The sequence below is a fragment of the Netta rufina genome (genome assembly GCF_964035555.1).
Source record: "Netta rufina genome assembly, chromosome: 1".
Lineage (NCBI taxonomy): Eukaryota > Metazoa > Chordata > Aves > Anseriformes > Anatidae > Netta > Netta rufina.
The window spans coordinates 160354603-160374101 of record NC_140123.1 but is presented as its reverse complement, the minus strand read 5'-3'; the positions used below and the strand labels follow the sequence as shown (position 1 = coordinate 160374101).

The 19499-nt window shown below is 44.0% G+C and overlaps 1 protein-coding gene across 1 annotated transcript in view; it reads right to left on the bottom strand.

The window, feature by feature from the left end:
* The window catches only part of ELK3 (ETS transcription factor ELK3), a 34234-nt gene extending 18692 nt beyond the window's left edge, over nucleotides 1-15542 (bottom strand). The window contains exon 1 of the mRNA XM_084306593.1: nucleotides 15248-15542. The gene's annotated coding sequence lies outside the window, so the exon portion shown is untranslated. The remainder of the gene's footprint in view (nucleotides 1-15247) is intronic.
* Between the last annotated feature and the right edge of the window lie 3957 nt (nucleotides 15543-19499).

Sequence of the window (19499 nt, the reverse complement as noted above, 5' to 3'; positions counted from 1 at the left end):
GACAGGCTGAGGGAGTTGGGGTTGTTGAGAAGGCTCCGGGGAGACCGGACAGTGGCCTGCCAGTGCCTAAAGGGGCCTACAGGAGAGCTGGGGAGGTGTCAGGGAGTGTTGTGATAGGACAAGGCTTCAAACTAAAAGAGGGTAGGTTTAGATTAGATATAAGGAAGAAATTCTTCACTGTGAGGGTGGTGAGGCCCTGGCACAGGCTGCCCAGAGAAGCTGTGGATGCCCCATCCCTGGAGGTGCTCAAGGCCGGGCTGGATGGGGCTTTGGGTAGCCTGGGCTGGTGGGAGGTGTCCCTGGGGTTGGAACTGGGTGGTCTTTAAGGTCCTTTCCAACCCAAACCACTCTGAGATTTCATGTTATTATCTAACAAATGCAGATTTAAAGATGCCAGCACTACTGGATTAATTCACTGTGGCGTGAATGAGGTTAATTATTACTTGACTTACCTTTGAATATGTAACAATGTATATTTTTGTCTTTATTTACACAAACTCTTCATTTTTAACTTCCCTGCTCATTTTGTTTCCTAATATACTATTACTCTTACACGTCAGGCTTCCTGCTTCACCTTTCCTTTGGTGTGTTGACCACCAGAGGGCAGACGACTTCTAACTATGCCCTGTAGGCAGCAGTACAGCAGGAGGCCGAGGTACTCTTTGCCTCTTCAGTACGCCCCCAGAGAGCAGAAATCACTTGTCTCACTAATTCACCAGATGCTGCTCTGTGCTTGCCTTCACCACACAGTAGTTGAAGAAGAAAAATTGCGTAATCTTCACTCATGTAAAAAACAGGTAAAGATACAAGAGAATATTATAGTTTTACACAAAAATACAGAGTTTGGAGCATTGCTTTAGTCAACATAATTTCCAAGCACACAGGCCAAACAAGGTTTTGCAGAATTAACTATGGTTTTACTATCCCTGCAAAAGCTTTGCTTCTCTAATTAACTGAGAATCGGCTAACTGAGGACAGAAACATATACTCTTGACACCCAGCTGTGTAACACAACTATGCAACACCTTCAAGAGATGGCAAATCCTCACAGGACCAGAATGCATTGAAACAGAACTCCCTATAGGGATGCTTTGGCACTTTCAAAGGTCTTGCTCCACTGCATTTTTTATCACTCTATATCCAGCGTAGAGCAAGAAAAAAACATACAGCTACAATTCAAAATAGCGGAATGCTATATACTTGCTTTACTGTCTTAGAAACTCCTTTAAATTACACCATCAGTGCAAGTGTTAACATCCTTAGTGGATTAATCATCTGCAATGTCATTGCTATTACAGTATCCCTATTCATTGGCATCACATATACATACCTTTTCATTAATATTTAAAGTTTTGCAACTTACACTACTATACATAGTAGGTATATGCAGCCATATTGCTCTGAAGTAATCACAGTTTCTATACACTATGTATTATACAGAGGTACCTGCATAATTTCAGCTCACATCACACAGCTCTCTTGAACAAGAAAGCACACAACTTTTTTTTTCTTTTTTTTTCTTCCCCCTCTGGAAAATTAGAAGTAACTTGTAAATATCTTTCTTCAAAATTTTGTAAAAATGCATACAAAACCTGTCTATGTAATGTCAGCTGAGGAAATTAACAGCTGAAATTAACAGATGGAAGAGTTATACGATCACTAATACAAACTCTACCCCTATGACATTACCCAAAACAGTGTAATACCTTAGAGATGCAATTCTCTCCTTCCAGACCTTAAATTACATCTTCCTTCAGATGATGAGCAACCACGTCCCCTCAGAGAGTTTAGGTGGAACTGAGCTCACAGCACAGGGTACTGTGTTGCAGGCTCCTCCATCCCCATCCACCTCTGGCTAAGAACATTCCCCACTTAACCTACGGCTAACGCTGCACTACACTTCCCATCATGAACCTGTTTTCCCATGGTTATCATCTTACCAAATGTAAACAGTTTGGGATTCCACTTCCTTTACTAACTGTGGGCCTCACGGCAGCCCAGCCGTAGCGTAACGCTGTGGAACAGCGCAGGCCTGCGTGAGGAGAACACCCTACAGGGGTGGGCACCCACCCAGCGCTACCCTCGGGTTACATTACAAAAGGTTATTGCCACCACTTACAGCCATACAAGCTTGGAGCAACCGTACACATGTGGCTCCTACACAAGGCAGATCAAGCAAACTCCATTTTCAGCTGATCAATAATTGTATGTTCCCTGTCCTTGTCTCCTCAAGCACCCAACTTGAGGCCACTGAGTCTGATGTGCTGAGCGCTGAATATTCACAGCTGGAAGCACCTTTAATGGAAACCCTATGCAGAGCATATATGGCAATGTAAGTTCTTTAAGTATTATGAAAAAAGGAGGCTTCAGGCATTTCAAATGGAGTATTATATATTTGGTAAATTGGTGTTAATGTTTGTGCCTCATTTTCATTCTCTAAAATGTGATTTGCAGGGGAATACTAAAAATCCAAGCCTGCAGTGATAGCATTGTTTTTTAAATGGTCCAAAATACTTTATTTCCAATCAGGTCAACTGAAGTATTAACCCGCCTTTGTTTATGGACACCATTTTGGCATTCCACGAATTATTAACTATCCTCTTGGGTGGACAGCGTGGCCCCACACTGTACTTGCACCTGACTTGACTGGTGGAGCAAAAGAATCACCTGACAGATGTATCCCAGGCCACGTAATTTAACCAAAAATACATTACTACACTAAAAAATAATTTAAAATTATGACTGGGAGGAGTTGGAAATCTTCAGAATACTCTGTATTTCATTTATGTATCTTCTAATTCTTTTGAACTTTTACTGACTCAAAAGGAATCCAATGTTTCTCCTTAATTTGACAGAAATGGGTGCTAGGATGTGATCACTTCCTACTGGGAATATATTTCACATTTCATTCAACTATCTATTAATATTAAATTGTAATAATAAATATTTCTGTTACTTCTGTGCTCTGGACAGGATTTGAATTCTGGGCAGCAAATAACACATGTAACCACATACTGAATTACGGGGATTAAAAGAAAAATAGTTTAAAAAAATCCCTTATTCAGACAGTGACATTCATCTATGGTACAGAATGAGACAAGCAACCTGTGGGAGAAAAATATTCTGTGCTATGGAAAGTCTAATCGGAATTCATATAGATGGAAGAATCAGAATTTATTTTTTCATGCTCCAACCTGAACATGTGGTTACCATTTTTTGAATATTTATACAATGCATTTGACACTCAGATATTTTCTAAGCCACAAAATAAAGTTTGCTAGGTTGACCTCACCTATATAGTCTGGTATTTTTACTTTGTGATCAGTTCCACTAGAACTGATGCAAAAAAAAAAAAAAAAAATCAGTGGCAGAGCTGATTACACCATAAAAAATTGTATTTGGAAGTGCAGTATCACATGGCAAAAGGATGTTTCAGAACCGAGTTTCCTGAAAGTCTATTTCTTGGGCAAGAGTGACAGCCAACCATACTAATACCCATCTGTGTGCAATGTGCATTCTTCAAATGCATCCCTCTGTAAAAAGCCCACCAACTGTGTGGCAGTGTGATCTAATGTGATCTCCACACATCAAATTTTACATTCAGGACTGATGTGGGAAGGAGGCAACCATGAATACTCGTGCTGGTAATATCACCCCTGTTCGTTTCAACCAAACTAAGGGCCTAACTGGAATGCCTGGACTTGGAGCAGCAGCAAAGTCAGCACTGAAAGCTCTCCCTGAAGGCCACATCCATCCATGTGGGTGAGCATCCCACCCAAGATCTGATTTTCCTGTAAACAGGGGGGAAAATACCAAAGACTGGCTCTCCACTTGGTGTCTGGAGACTGACTTCTACCAGCACGAGCAAATGTTATGAAAACGTTGTGAAAGTTACACTAGAGATGGTTAAGACATGAGCATGTGTGCTGATGAGCACTTTTTTGACCGAGACAATGCATATAAAATTCTATAGGACAAAATGTCAGTAAAGCGGCATTAAGGCTACCAAAAATAAGTCATTAACCTACCAGGAAAAGTAAAAGAAACAACCAAGCCATCTTAAATCCAGGCAGCAGCAAACCACGAGGCTCAGAAACAAAGCTAGCTAAATAAAAAGCTCAGTATCGGAAAGATTTATGACATGAACTGTGAGATATGTAGGATACTCTTTGAAGCATTAAGTTTTGTAGGATGCTTGCAAAGGAAAAGACAGGAAAAAAAAAAAAAAAAAAAAAAAGGAAGGAAGCTGGATAGCAGCTCCGTAGCATTCAGAACGCCTTCACAGGTCTTTAGCTTCCAGATGACTATGTTAAAGCTGCATGCTCATCCTTCATTCTCCCAGATATGCCAGGGAGATTTCCTGAATCCTTTCTCCACACTCTATGTTAGCTCCTCCATCAGCCTTTCTGAAATAGAGACACACTGCTGAAGTCTACAACCAGAGATCCCGCCAGGCATTAGGGTCAAAACCAGTCCCCTGTCACTTCAGAGGGTCTGCAGAGGGACATCTGGGGCTCTGAGACACACAGCAGGTCAGGGGATGTGGGGATGAGGAGGAAGAGATGAGTGGAACAGACTGCCTGGGGAGCCCAGGGACTGGGGGGAAAGAAATGGGGACCGATTAAATCAGGAAGACATAAAAGTGTCAGCCAGCATTATGCACTGTAAGTAGTCACACAGAGCCGGTGATCAGACAGGTATGTGAAAAGGATTAAGACGCAGAGTCAGGGCAGGGAAATTAATTTCACTCAGTGTATGAAAAAACGGCTGACTCCTTCTGCAGCCAAAGCAGCTGTAAGGGATCCAGCTCCTTTTCTTACACCCCACCACAGCAGGCACACACCTCCATTTACACTGCTCCTACAGGGAAGCGTGTGCTTTTGCATGCACGCAGCATTTCTCTGCAACAGATGCCTTATTTTTCCTTTTCGACTAGTCTGGGAAATGCGTGTCTATTTTTTTGTGCATCCATTTACTGCTTTTGAATCCTAATTCTGGCGAGCAGCACGTTTTTTGGAGCAGCGTGACGTGGGGCATTGTTAGGTTCTCATTCACGTTCACATTCGGCTTCCTTTATTTCTGCAGGTTGCAGCCAGGAAACTGGAAAATGGGCCACAGGAAACCTGGCCTCCTACATCAGTCCCAGTTTGTAATAGCAGCTCTGGTTTTATTTTTCTAAGTGTCTCAGGTTCATTTTAACCCTTGAGAGGACTACTGCAACAACATGTGAAAGAACGCGTCTGCTTTGCCTTTTGTTTTTAAACACCATTTCTCAATATTAAAAATGGAGAGGTTGGTAAATGACACTCACGTTTAAAATATAATACTTACATGCAGTTATGTGAATTTAAAAAAAAAAAAAAAAAAAACACTTCTGTTGGAAATGACCAAAATAATTCAATTCCACAAGGCCAAGGATCAAAGACAAAATAATATTTTTTGAGAAAAATATAGAATAAGGCAGACTCTAGCTGTTTCAGCCATATTTATTTTTGACATAGTTCGGAGACGAATGTTTGCATGGAAAGTTAACAGCTTACAAGTGCTCTACGCTGATTTTACTCTTTTGCATTTTAGTTTCTAAAAAAAAAAAAAAAAATTATTTGTTTTGTGTTTCGTAACAGAAGCAAAAGCTGATCGAGAAAAGGTATTTTTGTAGAATAACCACAAAAATCAGTCCCACCTAACATTTTCCACTGAAACTTAGCCTGCATAACGAGTATATCACAAGAGATTAAAGAGAACTGCCAAATCTGTCCAAGCGTTTGCTAAAAAACATTTGAAAGACCAAGGCAAAAGTCTGAGTCAGGCCTCACACTTTGTTTCTCAACAGAGATGCTTCAAGGGTGATAAATAGGATGTGGTTGGTGAAAAGTCAGTGATTCTGCCAGAAAGGAGGAAAAACAAATATCAATGTGTTTATGTAGCAAGTTTTCAACTACTCATCATCAAAGAAGATCTTGCCGCTAATTTAATTGGCCTGGAAAAAATAAGCTCACAACTGAGTGTGTAAATATACCTGGTTTAACTTGATGCAGAACTTTCTCTGTTAAAGGTTAATAAATCAAACTGATGGTGCTATCCACATCCACAGCACTTTGGGGGACTGGCGGCGTGTATGATACGGACTGCTGGTAATTTTTCCACATCCAGCAACGAGGACGTTTCCTGCCAGAGCATCCTCCAAGTTCTTCTATTGTGTTGAAACTGCAAAAACTTTCTAAATCAGGACTTCCTCCTATTATATTTCAGAGGCGTCTTTCTGGGAAATGCAGATTCAAGTGAAAAAAAAAATAGGAATTCCTGCAGCACCACCCAGTGGAAACATTAGAAAAAGTTGCAGAGTGCCTCGGCACAGAAGTTCCGATCCAATTCAGCAGTACAGTAATGTTGCCACACAAATCCAAATCGGTGTAGGGATGTGCCAAAAAAGCACAGAGGGTTTTCCTGGCTGGTGTCCTTAGCAGAATCACATGAGGTATGCCTACTCTGCGCCTCCTGCATAATAGTCTTCTCTTCATATTATAATTTAATAGATTATTTACAGTCAAGTGTAATAATTTGCAGGGTTTCCTTCTCAAGCAAGAATACCCACTGTTCTGGCCTCAGCACATTTAAAAAAAATAAACAGACTCCTGCAGATAGCAGCAACATGAAAGACAGCAACAAGAACTAGCAAAATATTACATGCTAGCACTGTTACACTGCAGAAAAGAAAGCATTTGTACACATGTCCAGCAACAGTTCCAGCAGGTATGTTTGGAAATACAATGTTTTCAGTTTTTAATTATCTTTTTTTTAATTTTTAGGAAGTCAAAGAAAGGTTGAGGCAGACGTCCAAAGGAAGAAAGTTCTACAACGAAGGTCTGGTTGCCTGCCAACAAGTGTGGTGACACCACCTTTACAACACAGGTGTTTGCAGATTCTCTATAAGGATGTAGTTCTTAAATTCCTTGCACAAGGGTGCAAGAAACCATTTTAATCAGACTGTGTAGAAGCCCTCAGCAGGAGGAAACATGGCTAGGCTAGCTGCCTCCCTGTGAAGGGCTTTAAAAAACAACCTGCTCAACTGTTTCTAACGCTAGCTGTAAACAGAACTACACAAGCCCGTAATGGCTCCAACCATTCACCTTGGGACAGACATAAAATGAATGCAGGCTCCTCACGCTGCTTTCTGTCTCCTCATGTGGTGCACATCTGTGGCATGCTGGCAGTCCGCTACGCTGCAATCTGAGGGACTTCTGGTTTCAAAGCCAGCTCTATATGTTTATTTTCCCCATATGACTTTCTCTTACATTTTTGCCAGCATCAGTAGGACACAGTTCACAATTATTTGACTGTCCTATGTAAACCCTCTGACAGCCTCTGATAAAGTCAGAGAAAATATGCATGGAAACAAAAAAATAGCTAAAGACACAAGAGGCCAGATGATAGTCTTCAGCAACAGTGGCTATCCTCAAAGTTTATTTGGCATGCTGATGATTGCTCCCAAATTTCAATGCTTTTTCCTTCACAGTACACCTTTCTTAAGCTGAAGTACCAACACTTCCAGTGCTGCGACAGCAGACTGAATGCTCTGTAACTTATGCTAGCGGCTATAAGTTATTAAATAGTGTATTAATACTATCAGCTGTATCAAATGCTGCTTTTCAATGGTTTCGTATTCAAATTTCTAAACTAATCTTCTCCTGTTCATTTTTCCTAGAGTATAAACTCAGATAGACAAGCGGGTCTTTTTAACGCTGTGGGCACGGAGGAAGCCGGTCAAAACAAAAGGAAATGCAGTTCTGGCACTTCTGCTCAGGCAAACTGAGGCAGCTGGCAACTTCTGTGAGACCTGAAGCACGGCAAGGTGATGGTGGCTCACACTGGCAGCTGGAGCTCGCCTTCCTATGCACACAGAGTTGTCAGAGTGTGCTGGATTAGCACGATGAGTCACCGAACTATTCAGTGACATCAACAGCTTACCTGTATATTCTCACGTTGCGAGAGGATTCAGTCACAGCATTATACTGAAAACGGTGTAACACAACTCAGCAGATGGCAACATAGGTGCATATAGGAAGATTTTATCTGGACTATTCCTTCCCAAACAATTAGCACTGCTGTAATACTTCAAAGAGCACGAGCCATGGTGCAGGTTGCTTAATCATAAATAATGAGCAACCAATCACAACACTAGTTAAAGTCTGTTTTTCACTTTAAACGGTATTAATTCTGTGTGCAATGGTCTCACAGCAAAAACATAAATTAAGAATCTCCTCTTATATGTCCAAATCTCAAAAAAAAATGGTATTACCCTCCCTTCTTGGTGCTAATCAAAGTTCTGTTTTGCATGTTTACCATGAGCTAAGCTAAACTGAAACCCAATTGAAAGTCTATTTTAGCTTCTAACATTACTCACTTGTCTAGTACACCAACAAGAACTTGAAGGTCACACCTACACTCTTCCCCTAGCATCAGCAATTAGGCAGTGGAATACCCGACAGAATGTACCTTAAAATGTGTGAGATTGCAGCCAACAGAAGAGCTGGTTGTTGGCCTCCTGTACTGTCCATGTCCTGTCTATTTGAACTAATTGCCATGGCTGCTGCAAGCTATGAAGGAGAGAGAAATGGGAGAGCATTTCAATGATTATAGCAAACTTCAGCCCATAAGAACTGCTTAGATTGCCTGCGCTTAGACATGACATTAATACACCAGGCGGGCTGTTAGTGTCCCTGCTGCTCAGGATGCCATCATTTGGACCTGCACACTGACTCCTCAATGAGATTCCACATTCAAATGAAGTTTAAAGACCACATCCCCTCTCCCCAACTTGGACCAGACTGCGCAGCCAGTGTTATTGCACCCCGTTCCCAGGAAAGGCCAGGAATCAGCCCAGCCTTGATACCGCTCTGTTTTGGAAGCATTTCTATCGGAGACCTTCAGCACTGCAGCAGCGGCAGCAGGAGGAGAGCTGCTGCCGTGCTTGCTGTACCAGCCCAATTCCACGCCAGCAGCTTGCTGGCCTAACCACACATGCCGGCTGCTCTGAGTCTGCTCTGAGTCACCAGGCTCCACAGGGGCCCCTATCTGGACTCCAAACCCAATTCCCATCTCAGCCGTGTTAGTATAACACGGAAGAAATGCTCTGAAGGTAGGCAACTTTCTCCAGATTGTGCTAACATAGCACCAACAGGAATTTGCTCTTACTTTCTAAGTGCTTTTTAAAGATTGTTTCTTCTCGTGAATTACTGTAAATTGCTGGGAAGAGATAATAGTGGCACTTGAGTCTATAAACTTTTTGTTTGTGTTGTACTGTGACTTGATACAACAGAGGCCACTCAACATTACCACAAGATAAACATTTAAAACAATAACACTCATTAGCATCCTTCCCCAAAAGCTTACACTCAAATATATCCGATCAATTTTCTACATATCAAAAAAAGAAAAAGAAGTAGTGAGATGCAGAGCTGCAGTGAAGAGGTGCTGTCACCACAACAGAGACAAATGTATGTGTAATAGAAACCTGCTTTCCAGACAAACTGCCAGCTGTTTTGCAAAACAAGAACGGGAAACTTATAGGAGGTCAATCAATTAAAGGCATTTAGTTTCTTTAGATGAATTATATAAGCCAAGTCTATTCTTATTTGTACAACTGTATGAAATGTTATTTTGCATAAACAACTTCTTTGCTGGTTCACTAGCATTTTCAGAAAAAAAAAAAAAAAAAAAAAAACCCTACCTAGTAAAATTACACTACCAGAATTTTATACTTAGGTTAGTGATTAGAGAGCTTTTACCAATTTTGTGTGATTGGTAAGCATCAGAAAAATTACAACCAATTGATTCATTACATAATTTAATGTCAGCTAAAGCAATGAGATAGTGTGTAAGATGTGGCTTTTCCTCTCCTAGTACCTCGCGTGATCTTCCACTTAGGATCCACAAGATCCAGAAAAAATCGCATAAAGTTGGAGAAACTAAGAGCGTGTTGTTTGCACAGCGGCCCAAACCCATCAGCACGTAGTAATGGGTATCTGCAAAGACCATCCAAGCTGTATCCTGAATCTTCAAATACATAAAATAGCCAACTGGCCGGCAGAGACCCAGTTTGTGACATCCTACAGAAACCCTTCTCCTGAAGGGCCTGAGCTGTACCTAACTCCTCCGCTGTGCAAACAGCATGTGGTATAGTCTTCAGGAAACTTTATGTAGCTAACAGCTATTTATCTGAGAAGCTCCCGGGTGTCGCCACCCAGGTGAGCAGTTTTCACCGTGTGGCCCACGCGGGCAGGGCCCAGCGGATCCCTCCCACGGGCCGGGCAGCGCCGCACTGCGACTGCCACGCTGACACACCGGCTCCGTGCAACCACTCCAAGTAATTATGGATCCCAAAACCACTGCTGGAGATAGCCACGGCAGCGCTACCAGGGCAAGAAGGGCAAGGGCAGACACCGTACTGGTAACTGTGATGCCACAGGAGTGATAGAAAGGGTAACTTTCGGCTGAGCTCTGTCTGCTAACGGCATGGCGAAATTTGGCCTCTGGTGTTCTTAACTATAACATGACTTAAAATATTTTCCTAAATAGTTAGTTATTCATCACACTGTGAGATCCTGACCATGAGTGACACTGGATAGACAGATCAAGAATTCCAGAGTACTTTTTGGTACCCCCCAAGGCACCACAGCACCCGTGTAAAATTAAACATGCAGAATGTCTGCGCAGTTACTAGTCGGAGTTGAACTACCTGGCACGTGCTATGTTTGTATCAATGCTAACGACAGGTGTTTTGTTCAGTTTTTGCTTTCAGAAAAGCAGCAAGTCTCCTTCAAAGAGCTTCTGAGTTAAAATCCACTCTTAAAAGCAAATCCTTAAGAATCTGAATTCTGACACGATTCCTGGTGCACAAACTGGCTGGGGTTTTAAGACAGTTTTACGGACAAAGGTGAGCTTTCTGCTCGTGAAGTGCACGGGTAAGGTGTGCTTGGTGTTTCAGCTGCTTTGTTTCCAGACACGTGGCCTTGTGTTTTGCAGAGCAGTGAGCTGGACTTCCTGCTCCTACACCTTGACATTCTCCCGAAAAACCATGACTAATTCTTTCATCACTCCACTCTGCAATGACTCGATCACACTCCAACACGAGAACAGATACGTTCGGTCTTTCAAGAGCTCCCGACTGCCTCCAGAACATTAGATGACCCTTTCAGCAAGCCACACGCCAAGGAAACACCTGTCTAAGGATTCAGGGCTGCAAGATTCCCTGCTGTGGGGAACAGGGAGGGGAAGGCCACGGCGACTGGCTCCCCGCATGGGCAGCACAAGGTGGCTTCCAAAGGCCCCAAAGCCACAGCCAGCTGCAGGAGCCACTGGGTGTAGTTACCAACCATGCACCGCAGGTCACAACCAGCGGCACTCTGAAACCTGCTCGGGCTAGCCATGCCCTGTTATAGGTGCCAAAGAAAAAAAGAAACCCAGCCTTCAGACATGCTGCAGACTGGGGCCACTGACACCACCAGAAGGACGATAAATCGTGTGCTGCATGCAGGGGTGCAACCTGCCGCACCTCTGTGGCACTGCTCCACTCACCAGTCCTTTTCTGTCTGGGGTTATTCAGCACTGTGACACACAGCCGCTCACCGAACACACATAACTGTAAATACCTGACCATACAAGATGTATAGGATGCCACCGAGGTACACCAGCTCAAATAAGGGTTTATACACACGTGCATCACATGTAACTGCACGCCGGGTCTTCCACTCTTCCCTACCTTCAGTGACCAAATCTTTTGATTCCAGCTTTACTTCTTTTCTTTGATTTTCTGAAGCCACACAGTGCCATGTAATTGCATTCCCACAGCTAAGATTTGCATTTTCTATACAGCTGATGGACCCAAGAGTCCCTAAGTAGTGCATATACCTGTCTTCCCACATGTAAAGCAAGCTCTGTGCACCACGATGAACCTGCCAAAAGACTTTCATCCAAGTCCTCCAGAACAGGACGTTAGCAGAAGGCAGATTCCAGCTATCCTATCACTTGACCAGCAACACCGTCCCGATACGAATACCACAATCACAGCATGCCCTGAAGTTGGCCTCCAGCCCAAGAACGGCAATACAACAAGACAGCAACATGTACATCATCAGACCTAGCACGGAGCAAAGGGGAATACTTCAGTCTTTGGAGCGAGACGCTTGAATTATTTTCGGGATTTAAGTTTAATGAAATATTAAGTAATAGCAAAGAAGCACTGTGCATCAGTAAGCAGTGAGAAGTGCTAATGGGTAAAACAAAATAGATTTTTGTTTGCTAATGGGTAAAACAAAATAGATTTTTGTTTCTACACATGAAAGCATCCATGCGTGTTGTGTATTGTAAACACAGTTACAAGGAAGGCTGTAGCTGAGCTTCTCCCCTAAGCTTGTGCTGCTGGTTTCAGCTGTTGCATAGAGGAGGAGTTGGCAATACCGAGAAGGACAAAAGCCTGTATTTTTTCTTTTTAGGAACAACTCATGGAGGTGATCAGCAAACTGAGACGTAAGCAGTTATGATAACACCTCATCCCTTAGCCAACAGTATATTTGCTTCTCACACACTCTGTATTTCACAAATTGAAAGAGGGAAAGAATAAAATCATAGTGAAACACCTCTAAGACCTTTTTATTACATAAGTGGAAAACCATCATGCACTGTTGGGTATTTGGATTTTTCTCTCTTCCAAACCAAACTACTGTACCTTTAATACAATCTATGGACTGCTTCTCATTCACTGTTTCAACTATACAGAACACACAACTGGTACATTACTACTACATCTATTTTTCCGTGCGGACATCAAGATGTTTTTAATTACGCTGAGCAAATGCACTATATGAAAGTTAGATGTCTATGGGATATCTGCACTGCATATCTGTACGTACCAGTGTACGTGCTTCACCTACGCTGATTCAGCAGATGGCACACTGAAATTCCAGCAATGTTTAACGCAGTAAGTGGGCAATTAAAGGTGCATATCTCAAGCAGAGATAATAAGAGCAAGGGAAAGCCTCAAAAAGCCTCGATAAGAGTTTGGGTGTTGTACATCAAGCCAACTGTTCCCTAACATATTCAACAGATTTTTTAATGTTATGCATAGTGATGTACCTCTCCCTAAAGATCTAGGATTTTACAAAAGAAATAAAACTCCAAAGCCAGAAAATAACTCTCACTACCTGATGACTGCATTCAATTGGAACAGAGGTCAGGCGTTTTCTGGTTTATATATTATTTTTGAATTTTTTTTCTCTGCCCAACCATGAAATCAAGGGGCATCTGTGTCTGGAGACCGTGTCAGTAATCCCCTAATAAAACTCCTCCATAAAGTGACGTTAATGAGGAATTTTTCTGTGCAGCCTGGACATAGAAAGTACAGGAAACACTGAAGATCCTCAAAGGTAAACACATGGTGTATTGCAATTAGTCCTCCATCCAGTTACTCTTTTGTTGCACACTATTTACTAATGATATCACAAAATAATTCAAGTTAAGTAGCTAAGTGTTGTTTCCTCTAACTTGCAATGTTATTCACATTTTGGACGTTTCTTTAAGGTTCTTTAAGGAAAAGAACACTTGCAAGCAAGACTCCATTTTCTTTGTTTTCTCCAGACACCCCCCCCCCAAAAAAAAAAAAAAAAAAAGTTAACTTCTAATTGAAATTATAGATCACTGGGTCACGGCAAAAATCTTTCTAATTCTGACCGTGGACTTTTTTCATGACTGCTATGAAAGCCAATCACCACAAAATAATCAAAATAACAACACAAACCACTAGGTTAAAAGTGACGTATACAAAATAAATATCACTTGAAAACTAAACATGTAAAGAAAGTGCCAATACAGCAAGGCTACACGAGAGAATATACAGTTGAAACACGCTCATCGCCCCAGCACCGTGTCACAAGTGTCTTTTTATCATTCAATCACATTCAATCGTCATGGATGCAGAGCTTATGTTTATCTTAACACAGCCTTCCGCATTCCCCACTTCTGCACTTCACCTTATGCAAATATTTAATAAACTGCATTCAATCTGAAATAATCAAGAAGCCTGCACGAGCAAAATACGAGACGAACCACAGCTTTCTGCTTGAAATCAAATGCAGCCACCAACCCCTGTCGTCCTCCCGACCAAAAAGATGCTGCATTGTACAAACTTGTCCCAGCACTACACCCCTAAGTAAATAAAGATGTAACTTGTCTCCCTTTCAACTGCAACGCTAGGAAGGCTGACAGGGCTTCACAAAACCCTCCTGTGTTAGGGAACGGAAACTCCTAATGAGATTAGTTGGTGTGTGTGCAGACATTACTTAGCCATGACTAAATGGGCTCTCTTCCTGCAGCCAGTGGAAAATTCAGGGAACTTTTTCCCCCTGCAGCATCAGAGTCCCTCTAACCTTCAGCAAAGCCAGATCCAAAAACAACTCTCCACTTTCTCTCCCTTTCTCTCTCTCTCTCTCTCTCTCTTTTTCCTTACAAACATTTTCAGGGTTGGTTTTTTTTTTTGTTTTTTTTTTCGGCTGGTCGTGGAAACTATCAGCAGCGGCCAAGGGGTCTTGGGGCAGGGGGTGGCTCAGCAAAGTGGGGAGGGGGAGGGCCGGGCAGAACGCAGAGGACTACAAAGGAAACTGTAAAAAGAGCAAATATATAAACCTGAGAGGGAGAAAACCACAGAGTTTCTTTGTGAGCTGCAGTGACTCATTTTCAAGATGTTGTCTGCTGCCAGTTTCAAACCGGAAGCGCATGGCAATTAGTCTTGCTGTTTCCAGACAAGCCAGAAACTCTCCCGACACTTTTTTTTTTTTTTTTTTTTAAAGCCCCTTTTGCAGTTTCTGCGGCAGCCTCCCCCCTTCACCCCCACCGCCGGCTCCGGGGTCCCCCTCCGGCGCCCCCTCGGCGGTGCCACCCCCACGGCTCCCTTACGGTGATGCTGCCCGAAGGGGGGGGGGGGACACACCGGGGCAGGACGCGGCTGGGGGGCTTTGCAGGGGGTTTGTGGGGACCCCATCCCCTCTCCTCCACCCCCGGTCCCCCCGCAGCCCCCCGGGGCGGCGCTGTCCGTGCCCCCCCCGGTCCCCTCGCAGCGCCCCGCACCCCGACCCGCGGGGTCCCCTTTCCGAAGGAGGAGGGGGGGGAGGAAGGAAGAAGGGGGTTTGCGCCCTCCCCGCAGCCCCCCGAAACTTTTGTGGGGTTGTCCCGGCGCGGCAGCACCCGTACCTACCCAGAGCCTGCGGGGCTTTCCCGGTGCCTCCCGGTGCTTTAGAGGGAGCTGGGTAAAACCCCCCGGCTGCCCATGCTGACAGTCCTCGGCGAGCGCTCTGTTGCTCTTGTAACGAGATCCCGATCCCCCCCTCCTCTCAGTCTCTCTCTCTTTTTTTTTTTCTCTCTTTTTTTTTTTTTTTTTTTTTTGTCGGTGTGTGTGTGTGTGTGTCTGTGCGAGAGAGAGCGAGCAGGAAGTCAGGGCAGTCAGACAGCGAGCCGGCTCACTTCCTTTCCTGCATTATTCCCCAGGCGGTTTGCAGTCTGTGTAAACAGCCCTTTCCTCCCCTCGCCCCTCTCTCCGCCCGCCGCCGCGCAGCATGGCCGGAGCGCCGGCCGCTCGCATGGCGCTGCCCTCACGGCGGCTCCCAGCCCTCAGCGGCAGCCCCGCCGGCTCCCCGGCCTCCCCCTCTTCCTGCGCTACACCCCCGGGGAGGAGCCTCCCGCCCCCGCCGCCGGCACCGCGGCTCGGCCACACGGCCCCGCAGGTGAGGCGCCGGGGCCGCCTCGGCCCTCAGAGGGGGGCGGCCCCCGGGGGGGACCCGGCGGCTCCTCACGGGGACCCCGGGGCTGCTGAGGGGAGCGCTGGGAGCCGGCACCGGGCCGTGAGGAGAGGGAAAGGGGGGAGCCGAGCCGAGCCGAGCCGAGGGGTGCTCGAGGTGCCGAGCCCCAGAGGGAGCGGAGCGCCCCGGAGCGCAGGCAGTGTGCTGGGAGGAGGCGTGCTGGGCTCCGAGCCGCGCTCCTCAGCTGCGAGTTGGGCTTACGGAAAGGGGGATTGGGAAAGGATTTGCTAAAAGCACTTCCCAGGCTTGGTGTTACGTCCTTGTGTCTTTGCTACATCCTCACTACTCCCGATTTTATTTGGAAACTCCCAGAGCGTGGGACACATCTTCTCTCTGCCCAGCATAAAGTGCATCAGCGATGTTAAATACACAATACTTTACAATCAATACTGCTCTGCTGTTTCTTTTCACAGATTTACTCGTTTTACCGTTTCTTTTAGCAGTCCCAAGAGTTACCGTTCAAACAACGCAGCTCCAAATGTTCTCAACCTGAAGTGACACAGAAGCCGTGGTTGTGCTTTACCTCCCTGACGGCTTGTTCCTTGCAGTGTCACGGGGAACACAACCATGCTCCCATGAGAATAAAAAGCTCGTCGCAGTTGGCCACCAAGCATGAGTCAATAGCACCCGAGCAGCTGGCGGGGAGCAGCCTGGTGGGAGTCTGGAAGCTGGCTGGGTTTCCCCCTTCTCTTCCTCGTAACGCGGTACTGGCGCACCAAATTGCATAACTTTGTCATTTTCTTCAATTCCCTTTCAAGAAGTCATTCTGAATCAGAATACAGACGTGAGGTCTGCTCGCTTGGTGTTTCCCAAATCAAGAAGCACGAAAACGTTTAACTCCAGACAGCACATTTCCTAGATTAAAACATGGAGAGGACAAAGTCCTAGCATTAAGTGTTTAAGTCACTAGCGTGCAGGAATCAAGCTTCACTTAGGAAGTCCAACTGAAGACCTGATTTTCAAAAGCAGGGCAGCCAGAGGGGCTTTTACAGTCCCAATAACGCAATGTTGGACCAACAGCTGGGGGTACCTACCTTCATCTTCTGCATTTATCTTCCATTAATTGTGTGAAGATGAGAAGAAGCAGAGACATTCCAAAGTTGCCTTGACCAGTACCAGTGGTGTGGAGATCTGAGAGAACAAACTCTCAAAGCCAATATGACTTTTCCAAACCAAGACTTCTTTTCTTTCACACAACGTCAATAATGCTATGTCCTTAAAAAAAGGTTAAAAAATGAACATGTTTATTTATCATGAGTACTAGAATACTTTTTACAGCACTAGTTCTTCTTTGTCAAGGTAGTGAAGTAGAAAACTAAACAAAGCTGCCATGCTGGAGACTGGGCAGGCACTGGGGGAGGGCTCTTCATATCACCCTGTGGATGGTGGAGAAGAAAGTGAGAAATTTGTTCAATTGAAAACAGCCATCAAGATATGTTGGAAACACAAATTCAGAAAATTCTGTTGGAAGTGGAAGAAAATGTGAGCTTTTGGCCAGGGCTAGTGATTCTAGTAATATGGATGTCATCTAGAAAATATTTTTGAGACTTTTTTGTGCTTGATAAAAACACTGTGCTTTACAGAGTTGTCATTAAAATTCTCTCATCCAGTTTAGCTACCTAGCTAAATTAGTTTAGACTTAACACTATCCTTAAGGACTAGCTGATACGAAAATACAAGGTGGTGGACGAGGCAAATTGCAGGTTTGTTTTGTGTAGGAGCCCTTTTCCTCTGCAAAAGCAATTCCACTCAGAAAACCTGTTTGTTAACGTAGTCATAAAAATGCTGGTTATGCTTTTAGCAGGGTCACTAGTCAACTTCCATGTCTCTGTTCATGCCTATTCATCAGCGCATACTGCCATCACAACTGTTAATTATAAAGCCCGAGTCCTGTCCTTAAGCTGTTGAGATTTGGGGGTTTAGCTTTGGAAGCTGTTGTTCATTGCTCAGAGTTGGTCCAGACAACAGCTGTCGCACTTGGAGAGAACCGGGAGTAACTGGAGACAGCTCCCCTTCCACCAGAAAGGCACATTACCGCCACTGAAAGCCCTAATCTGATGGGTTCAGGCGAACTCTGCACAAACATATGCACCCAAGATGTCTCTGTGGCCTGTTTATCTAGGGATTGTAGAGTTTGTAAAAGAGCCCGTATTTATAAACCTGGCTTTCTGTTGAAAAAAATCGCCCCAAAGCATTCCTAAGTATAGTGACTATAATTCTGCCTCATTTTCATTAGATTACGTCAATTAAGAAACCAGGCTTTGTCTGTCCTTTCAGATTGTTTCTACTGTATTTTTAAAATGTTCATAAATCTCATGTGCTTCTATAATTAACCTATCTAAAGCAAAGAAACAACTCCAACATCAAAAAAAAAAAAAAAAAAAACCAGATTTGCTGCTCTCCAGAGCTCTGTCTACACTCACCAGGCTGAGGGTCGTGTCTGTTGGTCTATGTTTTACTGTAATTTCACTCGGAGTCTTCAGTCCGACTGTAATTATAGTATTAAATTAAATAATTGTAATGCCACTTCACAGTACACATTTTTCCTTAAATGTACATAGATGTTTATAATCATGTACAATTATTGAGAACAAAGTTGAAAGCTGTTGGAAATAATTGTCATTTCATTTACTAATTTAATTGCAAGTATATTTAATAAAAGTGTATGTTATATTGCCCTCTCTGAACATTTTGTATTTCTTTCCAGATTACAAGCTCTGTAGTGAAGAGGTTTCACATTTGTATTGGTCTTTTTGACATCTGCCACCAGAAGTTGTTTGGCAAAATCAGAAGTAACCATTCTTTGCTTTTATTTTCTAGTAGTTCTGGCTTGAATAACCACCTGCCAGGTTGCAGGAGGATTTCTGGGGGATTTTGGAAGGTGGTTATATAGAACCTGATCACCTGAGTTGGAACAACAGCCTAATTCATGCAGGATTTTGGGTCGCCCTCCGCAACATTGCTATTTCAATGCCTTGCAAATGTCGCGTCAATATTGATGAATGTTCCTCCAGCAGGTTTGGCTTTTCTCTTTCACACTTCCCTGTAGCTGGACAAAGGTGAGTTTCAGAGCCAACAACTTCATTACTGCAAAAAGTCCCGGGGGATCCGTTCTGCTCACAAAGTGGCCTGGTCTTCAGTTTTATCTCATCTCGCAGGCAGCTTCACTGGCAAGCAGAGCCAGTCTGCAGTACTGTACAGTGCTACCTCCAGGGTGTAGCACTGACTCTAAACCCATGGAAACTCCGAAGAAGGCACTGCACATTGCTCCACTTCAAGCATTATTCCTTCCTGGGCATTTTGCTCACCTGTCTTGAGTAAAATTGTGCGCTTTACAAAAGGGTTTAGGTGGCAGACAATGACAAAACTGTGTGTGTTGTTCAAAGCTGGATCCGAATAGTGGGAAAAACCATTGCATGTCAGCATCAAAAGGTTGAAAACCTCATGCCACATTTTCTGGAACAAAGAAATCCTGCAAGTTTCAACCTAAAAAGTTTGCCATCAGAGGCAAGAGGAGGGCTAAGTGCTTCTTCACACCACGAAGCAAGTATCCTGTGCAGATGGCAGGACCTCAGCAAAGAAGCAGGAGCCTCTTCCCTCCTCCCACGGACTTTTGTTTCCTTGGGGAGCGCATTCCAGTCCCTCCTGGCA